Source organism: Bidens hawaiensis, unplaced genomic scaffold (assembly GCF_021521415.1).
Source record: "Bidens hawaiensis isolate Kalapana, Puna unplaced genomic scaffold, B.hawaiensis_p1.1 tig00046332_1, whole genome shotgun sequence".
NCBI classification, from domain to species: Eukaryota; Viridiplantae; Streptophyta; class Magnoliopsida; order Asterales; family Asteraceae; genus Bidens; species Bidens hawaiensis.
In genome coordinates this window covers 52,475-62,905 of record NW_027505982.1, presented here as the reverse complement: position 1 = coordinate 62,905, position 10,431 = coordinate 52,475, and the positions used below count along the sequence as shown (strand labels likewise).

General features: G+C 37.5%; 2 pseudogenes across 2 annotated transcripts; one reads left to right on the top strand and one right to left on the bottom strand.

Moving 5' to 3' along the window:
• The first annotated feature begins 430 nt into the window (after window positions 1-430).
• On the top strand, window positions 431-3,740 carry LOC143616246 (AUGMIN subunit 8-like; annotated as a pseudogene). The gene is made up of 6 exons (XR_013150627.1): window positions 431-1,460; window positions 1,547-1,666; window positions 1,748-1,864; window positions 1,942-2,031; window positions 2,105-2,212; window positions 3,606-3,740. The product of XR_013150627.1 is annotated as an AUGMIN subunit 8-like (transcript).
• A 550-nt stretch (window positions 3,741-4,290) lies between these two features.
• LOC143616247 (cellulose synthase A catalytic subunit 7 [UDP-forming]-like) lies at window positions 4,291-8,946 on the bottom strand (annotated as a pseudogene). Its single transcript, XR_013150628.1, has 12 exons — window positions 8,872-8,946; window positions 8,513-8,707; window positions 8,210-8,406; window positions 7,841-7,934; window positions 7,644-7,764; window positions 7,293-7,559; window positions 6,856-7,201; window positions 6,263-6,526; window positions 5,978-6,190; window positions 5,386-5,873; window positions 4,954-5,307; window positions 4,291-4,872 (listed from the first exon to the last, which is right to left on the bottom strand). The product of XR_013150628.1 is annotated as a cellulose synthase A catalytic subunit 7 [UDP-forming]-like (transcript).
• Between the last annotated feature and the right edge of the window lie 1,485 nt (window positions 8,947-10,431).

Genomic DNA, 10,431 nt, shown 5'->3' with positions numbered 1-10,431 from the left:
ATTAAATAGTGGACTGGAGTATATGTACGTTTTCTAGATTTTCCAACCGTTACTCTTATTTTCAGTCTTGTCAACCATGGCCAATCCGTGACGATACACATTACAGGTGCCACTCTCATTTTCTTTTCCTAAATATTAAACCTACCTCTAACTGTTTATTACTTGATGTGGTATTATCATATTTAAGGTGTTGTAATCATTCAAATGTATTAATTTGCTTTACTTAATTTGTTCTAAATGCCAAAAGGTTTCTCATTTCCAGATCTGGCTGCCTGTAAACAAGTGCACTTTTTTTATAAATAAACTTTTTCTTTATTCATCATCATCATTATAATATCTTTTTTCTGTTTCTAACAGTGGAACCATCATCTTTGATTCTCTTCAACAAGTTTGTGGAATTGTGGCTTGTGGGTTGTTCTTAATAACATCAATGTGGTTGGATTTGAATAGAGTGGATGGATGCATATGAACCAAATCAAACATTCACCACCCGAAATTTCAATCATCATCGTTCTCTGATAAGAACAATGGCCGGTTCTCCTTATAAATCACCCACACCAAGACGTTTCCCATCTCCAAGCACCACAAGAACCGTTACACCATCACCACCTGTTCATGTTCAAAAGCGAGCGGTATCAACTGGAAGAAGACCGCCACCAACACCAGCTTCACCGACTAGTCCCACCACCCCTGTCCATGACACAATATGCATTCACCTGGCAGCACGAAAGGCCGGTGGTAATGATAAGTTACCAGAGTCTTTATGGCCTTCAAGAATGCGTAGTCTAAATGTTGCGTTTCAATCTAACGAATATTCCATGCCGGTTATAAAAAAGGAAAAGCCGCCTCCTCAGGCGGTTTATGAGCGCACGTTGAAGCCGTCTTCAAATGTGTCATCGCCTACATATAGAAAGTCCACACCAGAAAGAAAAACAAGTCCGCTCAAAGGGAGAAACTTAACTGATCAATCAGAGAATTCTAAACCGGTGGATGGATTGCATACTCAAATAATAGATCGCCATCGATGGCCGAGCAGAACAACAGCTAATTCCAATTTTCTAAACAAAAGTGTCGATCTATCTAACGAAAGTATAAAGAAAACCATCACTCCAAGTCTCAGAAAAGTGTCCTTGGAGAAAAATGGTGGATTGTTATCACCATCTTCACCAAATAAGTCAAGTAACACGCGTGGGCCCAGTCCGTCGAGAACCAGGGTCATGAGCTCTGGACCTTCTAGAGGTGTCAGCCCTATGAGGTCATCCAGTCCTTCAAGGCAATTATGCAATTCGAATACAGTTTCGGTTCTCACGTTTGTAGCTGACATGAAAAGGGGGAAAAACGTTGCAACGCGTATAGAAGATGCACATCATCTTCGGTTACTTTATAACAGACAAGTGCAGTGGCGGTTTGTTAACGCCGGTGCAGAAGCTGTGCTGAATTCTCAAAAAGTAACAGCTGAGGTTTGTGTTATTGTCATATGTATTTACCAATTCAGTTTCAAATTATTTTAATTATTCATGTGTTATTGATTTATTTTATCATGCAGAAATCTTTAATTAGTGCCCAGAGAACTATATCGCGACTTCAAGATTTAGTAGCTGCAAAGAGGATTAATATCCGTCAGTTGAAAATGCAGCTAAAGCTTTACTCGGCTTTAAACCAACATGTAAGAAATGCTTTATTATGACTAATTAAATTTTAGTTAAAAAAAATACTTGGCTGATTTTGAGTTTGGTGTTAATATCAGATTGCTTATCTAAATAAATGGTGTTCGATAGAACGAGATCACAGCTTTGCATTACATGGTTGCATTGAAGATCTACAAGCAAGCACTTTAAGACTTCCTGTCACCGGATATGCAACGGTTAGTTATATACTTCTAAAAGCTTGTTTGTATGTTACTTCTATACAAAAAACACTTATATTTTCAACAATTTACAGGCAAATATTAAGAGTGTCAAATCAGCGGTTTACTCAGCCATCCAAGTAATGCAGACAATGGGATCATCCATACAATCTACACTATCAAGAGTAAGATTTATGCCATTTTGAATATTATAAGAAATAATATATATATCTAATATTTTATTTTTTATTTTTACAGTTGGAGAGAACAAACTGGCTGGTTTATGAACTTGCAACTGTAGCAGCACAAGAAAGAGCTCTTATTGATCAATGTAGAGCTTTAATGGCTTCTGCATCTTCTCTGCAGGTATTTATTGCATTAATTATAATAAAAATATATTTAAAAACAAAACAGTCACTTTATACATTGCTTCCGGTCCAAGTAAAAGCAAAAAGCTCATGATGCATTATTGTTACAAAATCATGGTTTTCTGGCTCAGTTGTCCTTACAATCTGTGGACAATAGTTATCTTTTATGAGCATGATGGTTACATTCTGCTGGTAGCATTATGGGCATCAACTCTTGCCACTTCCTACCCTTCATTTTCTTATGTGGTCCTTTGCCATCATGCCTTGTGACATTAAATTCAATGGCATCTGCCTAATGAGATGTTACTATCTCATTAGGTGGTTTGTCTTCCCTCACATTGTTACAATAATTGCACACGAACCAAGTTGCGGTTTTTATATATAAAAGAAAACTGCAACATCTTTTCCTTTTGGTCATGATGCAAAATTCACTGTTTTCTTATATATCATGCATTTAACAAATTTCCCAGGATTTAGGTTAAATTCATTATGTTCACAAAGTTTAATTATTTACCTTTTTTTTTTGGTCAATCGACAAGCCTCAACATATTTTGTACTTAATATCGGTTTCTCAACGAGAGTAATAAAAAAGTAGGCAAATTGGATTTATTAAATCAAACTATGATCCCTTGGCCGATAAAAGTAGGATTGACCATGACAATAAAAGTGAAAGTTATGAGTGTTATTTGGTCGACCAAATAGCACTCATTGCTTTCACTTTTATTGCCATGGTCGATCCTACTTTAACAAAAAAAAGAACTTTTATGTCGTTTGAAACAATTAAAACATTCTAATTAAGATAAAAATGAGTAGATTGTTCATTAAAGGCACACAAATTTACTTTTTCATTAGAGTAGCATTATCCTTGGCGACGAAAATGAAAGTTAGGAGTGTCATAAAACATTTTGCCAATATGAATTATTAACGGTTAACAAGTCATAATTTGTATAGTTAAAATATAATCTGCCTAAAATTGTTTATAGCTGGCAGAGTTAAATAACTGTATATATTAATTATTAACACACGTTTCAAAACCAGTATTAGAGTACATATTTTGACTTAAATTAGCCGAGTTCACTTTATACGACTTGAATTATCATCCATAATCATCATCTTTTAAGCAACGACAGGTAGCTGTGTTGGGCCAAAATGGTGATGACATTGCATTATTGATGTAACTTTAAAACCTCACAATGAGTTTGGTACTTACTAATTATGATTTAGCCTTTAAGTACTTGCTTTGAAAGCCTGGACCAGTTAGGCAGTGGGAAGCTTGTTAATGAATAATAACTTTATTAATGACTACCAAAGTAAACTTTTAAAACTTGATTAATTATCTTAAAGTTATAGTAAGGAAATTTTATTTTTTTGGCCGGGTTATGCATGTACAGGTAGAAGAATACAGCCTTAGGACACATGTGGTACAGTTGAAGCAAGATTTGGAGAGGTGACACCTTCACCAACTTCAAATTAAATTGGTTATTATATGTGTCTTATAAGTAAAGAAATACATTACATGGTGTGTGTGTGTGAAAATGTAACTAGCTATTAATGTAAGTTTTTACAAGTTATAGTTATAGCTTCCACTCATTATATGCAAACAGATCCAAGCTAAAAGTTTTGCACGATTTATTTATATTTTCTTTCTTCAAAAATATAAATAATATTGGCAATGTTTTCCTCAGAGAACGAGAGAACATGCGATCTAGAATTAGAAACAAGACCCGATTTTCGCCAAACCAATGTGGGGGGTTGGGTATGAATATCGGGTTTTGGGTTGTCAATTTTAAACCGATTAAAATAGTTGAATAATTAAAGGAATTGTGTGCGATTTGTTTAACCCATTTAGTTACAAACTGATGTTTTTGACACAAATAAATACCCGTCAACCGGGTATTATTGACATCCATATACTAAAAAAAAGCCATTTCCATTCAATAACTATCTACAACACTTTTGTGGCTAGTAAAATGTAAAGCCAGAAACACACTTAGAAACAACATTGTTGAAGTGAAACAGGAAAGCAAGTAGAATTCATGATTTGAACAAAACTTTTGACCCTTTGAAAACATTGATTCAGCAGTTGAGTCCACATTGCTTGACATCAGGGCCTTCAGTTTTCAACACAAAGGGGTCGATCCGAACCCACAACAAGGAGAAGATGGAAGCCAGAAGAATAGACCAAATGACGACGATCGTAGGCGTCCTGTTCTGTTTTCCCATAAGACCTTTGAGAAAGGGGTACAAATGAACAATCACCCAAAATGCAAAGAACAACTTCCCAAACAAAGGCCCCCATGACCGGTAGCCATTGTTTATAGCATCCGAGATACCCGCCACAACACCAACCATATTAATAATCAGAATAGTCGTTGGTGGGATCAACAATGTTGTCCATTTGAACGCGTATAACTCCCCGAACTCCTCATCGTCTGTTGCTTTAGATGTAACAGTGAAGTTTGTGTCTATACCCGCCAAAACCTTTAACAGACCTTGTATAACCGCAAACAGATGAGCAGACACGCCACCGATCACCCAAAACTGCTCGTTTCTCCACCATTCTTCAATGCTGACTCCACTCCACCGCAGCTCAAGGATACCCGTTGTGAAAATCGACAGAAAAAGAGAAATGAAGAGCAAGCTAGCCAATGTGCTTATCTAAACCAAAGTTCAAAAGTTGGTATAAAAAATGGTGTTTTTAAAGTAGAAAATATTAACAGTAAGCGCGAGTGTGCGTACCTCTGGCATAATAAACTTCCCGGTGAGCAGGCAAATGGCGGGGAGGGTGCAATAAGCGAGAAGTGGGAGAGCAGTGAAGGGATAAACCGTTGTGTTTACATAAGCAAACCTTTCGAGCCACTTGAGATTACTGCCTTTGTAACCATACAAAAGCGGGCTGTGTCGGCTGAAAAAGATCTCAACTGACCCGAGAGCCCACCGCAGGACTTGGTTAAGTCGATCCGATAGATTAATAGGAGCAGACCCTTTAAATGCGGGTCTTTTCGGCATACAATATATAGACCTCCAACCGCGACAATGCATCTTGAAACCCGTAAGAATATCCTCAGTGATCGACCCGTAAATCCAGCCCAACTGCACGGTAATTAGAAATGCTTTAGGATCACGAAAATGTTAACGGGCTCGAAAAGTAAATGATGGTTTTTGTTTTACCTCTAAGCCCCATTCGGTTTTGTCTTCATCCCGCAACTGATAACATGAATGGCTTCTTTGAGAAGTGAAGCCGGGCTCGATGATGGCGGGACCCCGCCGTCAACCATTAACGTTGAAGTAACGAAGATAGCCGATTGACCGAACTTCTTTTCAAAGTTCATTTGGGACTTCAAAAGCTCTTTATCATCATCACCACCATATCCTGAGTATGAGAAACACATTAGTTACAAGAGACAGGTAAATTTCAGTTGGTAGATGAAGGGTAAAACCGTCATTCTACCTTGAATGTTTTCGGGCGCATCTCCATGTTTTCCGTACTTTGGATTCTTCTTTCGACGTCCGAAACAAGGACGGCAATCACAGCTTACCATTTTTGGTCTTTTGGGACCCTTTGGTGGATCATAACCATACAAGGCTTGTCTTCTGAAAACACATCCTGTTCCCACATACACCGGACCTTGAATTCCATCTAAACCTTTCATATTAATCTGTTAAAAATGAAAACAATGTTAGAACGGGCTGACAGGAAAAGCCCGACCCGTTTGGAGGGTCAACAGACCCCAAACTCTTAACATATGTTATACGGGCTTACATCGAAGAAAACTGTGTTCCTGTTTGCATATCGATCGTGTCTGTCTATACCATCAAACCTTTGAGGAAACTGCACATAGCAGACTTTTCTTCCTATTTGTGGATCCATCAAGAAACACATTGCTTCTCTTGCAGCCTTGCTGTTATTTAGGTAATGATCACAATCCAAGTTCAACATAAATGGAGCATTTGTTAGAACTCCCGAGACCCGAACCTGTAAATTTTTCGTGTTTCTTTTAATATTATAAGCTGTATAACAATGCAGCGTTTATGGTTTTGCACTTACCAAAGCATTCATGGCACCAGCTTTCTTGTGATGTTGAAAACCGGGCCTTTTTTCACGGGAAACATATACGAGACGAGGAAGCTCGTTTCCTTCTACATCCGTACCACCACTCTGACCGAGAAAGACTTGAATCATCCCCGGATGATCTCTCGTGTTGTTCCCGGGCCATGGTGTCCCGTCTTGCATAATCCAACCTTCTGCGGGCGCTTTCATGGCTTTTGCTACAAGCGCGTTGATTCGAACCTTGAATTCTTCATATTCTCTCTGCAACTCATCAAAATCAGTTTTTAATAATAGTGAATACTTGGGACGAAATACGGCTATGCAACGACTCTTTGAATGAAGATGAATATTTGTCACATGATTTGTAGGATTCATTTTTGTCTGAATGGATGTATTAAATCATTTTATTTGAATATTTGTTATTGAGTTTATGGATTGTAACTTTTATATTTGAATGTTAAGTAAATTATAAGAAATTAATAATTCGTGTAGCCCAAAAGTTTCAAGACCAAATGATAAAACCGGAATAACCCAAAAACCGAACTTTTGTTTGGTTTGAGGTTTAAAACATTATGAAACTAATTGCAGACCTTCATAGCCCTGCGTTCCTTGACAAATGTGGGCTGCACTTTATCCTTGAGGTAATCAATTTTATCCGAGAAGTACATCTCGGGTGCTCGTGGTTCAATGGCAAATTTCTTACAAAACGAGACCCATTTCCGCGCGAATTCTGCAGTTTCGGATAGTGATTCAAAGGAAAGCATTGAAGCACCATCATCAGATATGTAACATGATATCTTTTCAACAGGATAGTCCATAGCTAATATTGATAAAACTGTGTTAGCTGTAACCAATGGAGGCTCCTTCAATGGATCCACTGTACTCACAAACACGTCCACCGGGCATAGCATATTCAGTTCGCCTTCCCTTTCATACCTGCATCACCAAACGAGTTTTAACCAATGTTTTCATAACCAGATCATATACCGACCCATTTGAGATAAAACACAACCGGGTTGGTTGTTACCTGAGAGAAAGACGGTCAAGATAGGTCTCATGGTCAATCGGGAACCATTTGGGAAACTGATCCAAGATCCAAGAGAATGCAAACCAAATCTCACAGATAACAGAAGTCAACCATAACCCGAACGCATCATGCACCGGGTTCAACAGTCTATACCGAAGAAAGATTGCTAGTATAAACAACCGAGCCACGATGACCATATGATAAGGATTGATCTTGCTAGATGCAATTGGTACTTTTCTTGAAAGTGGCTGTCTTGATTCATCTAGCCTGCATGATCATATCATTGCAACATTAAAGATAAACTTCTAATATCTTCTATATAATGAAATTAATAAATAATATGAACTTTACATTGCTATATCAGGATCCACCGAATCATCAATTTCAGCCCCAAGATTTCCTTGTTGATGTTTCCAGTCATCCATTCTTTCTTTCCAACTTCCGTATTTCTTTTCATCCCATCTTCCACTTCCTGTAAAATATATGTTCAGTTGCATGTTCATAACGCGTGAATTCATTAAATCGAATTGGTGATATCGAATACATACCGTCAGGAGAGCCGTAAGGATGCACTCACTTATGAAGTGATGATAGCATCTGCTCTCCATGTGGTTGGCTTGATAGCGAAAGCTCACCGCTTACCTGCATCCATGATCACATAGTTTTTAAGATCATTTGTTAACTGAGTTTGTTATCTATTATAGTTATTAATGTTACATCTATTACTAGTTACTATTTTATTTCTAGTTTGAATATAGTGATAGTTTTGCATTTTTTAATTAGTTTTATCATTAGTTGGTTAACGTAATCTGTTATAGTTATGATTACTTGATCTATAATTTATAGTTATTATTATTGACATTTTACTATTTTATAATTGTAGTTATTACTACTAGTTGCTATTATTTTTCGCCTACATGTCTAGATCTGCCAGCAATAACAGGCGGGTATTGGGCACTGTCATCATCTTCGGGTCCTCGACCATAGCTCGTCTTCCCATGAAGCATTGCTTCTGCGATGTTGTTGTTCTTGTTGTTTTCATCATCTATCTTGAACTCATGCTCAATGTCATCCAGATCATCTTCATCATCATCACCCTCAACCCTTGGACTCCCTACAAATTAATTAGTGTTTTATTGCATTTAATATTCCGGTTAATGTCCTAATTAAATGATTATACATTTGAAGTACTTTTATAGATGGATCAAAACTTAATTTACCTTTGAGACGTTTGTATCTGGTTTTGCATTGAGGGCAGTTCTGGCTGCCTTCTCTTCGTTCATACTTGTAACATGGCCGGCAGACCGGAAAACCACACTCGTTACATGCCACAAACAGTTCTCCGTCAACTGTCAGCCGATCTCGTCACCACATATTTCACAAACTTGACATGTCATGTCCTTTAGAGACTTCGACTGTTCAAACCACACAAAAGAAAATTTAAAAAAAAATGTGACATGTTGCATTATGTACTTATGAGTATATGTATAAACAAAGCTTGATGATCGACATAATATTCTTTTAAGTCATTATTAAGTTCAAACACAGTAATATGTTTATATGATATATATGCATGTACCTCTTCATGGCCCTGGATGACAACGAGCTCATTGCGATTGTGAGAGCCGGCAACTAGACCGGCGCTTGCTTGCATGGTGGGTGGAAAACAAATTAAGAGAGAATTAAGTTGGATAGTGTGGTGGTAGTAGGGTGAAGGGTAGGTTTTAATATAAGAGGTGTAGTTTTCCTTTTAGATTGGAAGTGTCCCTCATACACCTAATGGGGTAAGGTGGTATGTTATTGTTTGTTGGTTGCAGGGTCTCCATTGGCTTGAAGTTAAGTTAAGTTAAGTTAAGTTAAGTTAAGTTTAGTTTCCATCCCATTTGCTTCAACTACCTTCTTAACTTATTCATTCTTTTTTACCTTTATTTTTTTTTCTATTCTATTCTATCTAAAAATACACGTACATTTTATATTTTTATTTGTGTACTATATCAAATTTAATATTCACTATGCACCTGACAAGATGTTTTAAATGAGGGATGTATCATTTCTCATTTTGATAATATCGTTTGTAAGACCGTCCGATATGGGGCGGCGATGAAGGCGACAATGGGTCGCGAAACACCGTAGAGGGGCGCCAAATGATCAAGGGCGCGGTGGTGCCCATCGTTTGAACGGCCGGCGCCTTTGGGAGTGGAGGTGGGGCCCCTTCTCACACACACATACATACATGTGTGTATATATATATATATATAAATGGGCGTTTTGGGGTATTAAACCATAGCGGGACATTTTTGGTTGGAGCTTCGAAGCACCCGGTGCTTACGTGGCGCTGACGTGACAGTGGGAAGGGGCTTTGAAACCCCTCACCATAGAGGATGGTCTAAATATCATAATATAAACAGTTGAAAATATTATCAATCTTAATGTATTTATATATTTCAAAATAATTTATTAATTATTAATTCTTTAAAAGAAGCATAACTAGTTATTAACCCATCGCGATACGCAATGTGTTTTCCTTCTGATCCATCGCGTATCACGATGGGTCAGGAAAACAGAATTTTCATTTTATTACCCAAGAGTTTAGAAGTTGTCATTTTTGGTCCTTTAACTTTTGAACTTGGTATTTTTAACCCGAAACTTTTACGATGTTACATCCTCCCCACCTTTGAATGAATCTCGTCCGCAAGATTCGCTCTTAGAACTAGTAGCGGTACTTTTTCTTCATTTCGAATTCAAGTTACTAAGTATATCCAGGGTCTCTTCATGAGTCCCACTTTACTTTCACAATTTTAAATGTTCGTCTATTTAATTTCTTTGTTTTTGAATCTTCGATTTGAATTGGTCGTTCTACGAATGTTAAGTTTTCATTAATTTCGACATCTCTTAAAGGCATAGTTAAAGATTCGTCAGCTAGACATTATTGCAGATTAGAGACATGGAATACATCGTGTATCCCTTGCGTTTACTTGGGTAGTCGCAATTGGTATGTGACAGTACCGATTCGCTCGAGTATTTCAAAAGGTCCAACGAAACGTGGACTTAATTTTCCTTTCTTTCCGAAGCGAACAACGCCTTTCCATGGCGAAACTTTCAAAAGAACTTTGTCTCCTACATTGAATTCTAACGGCTT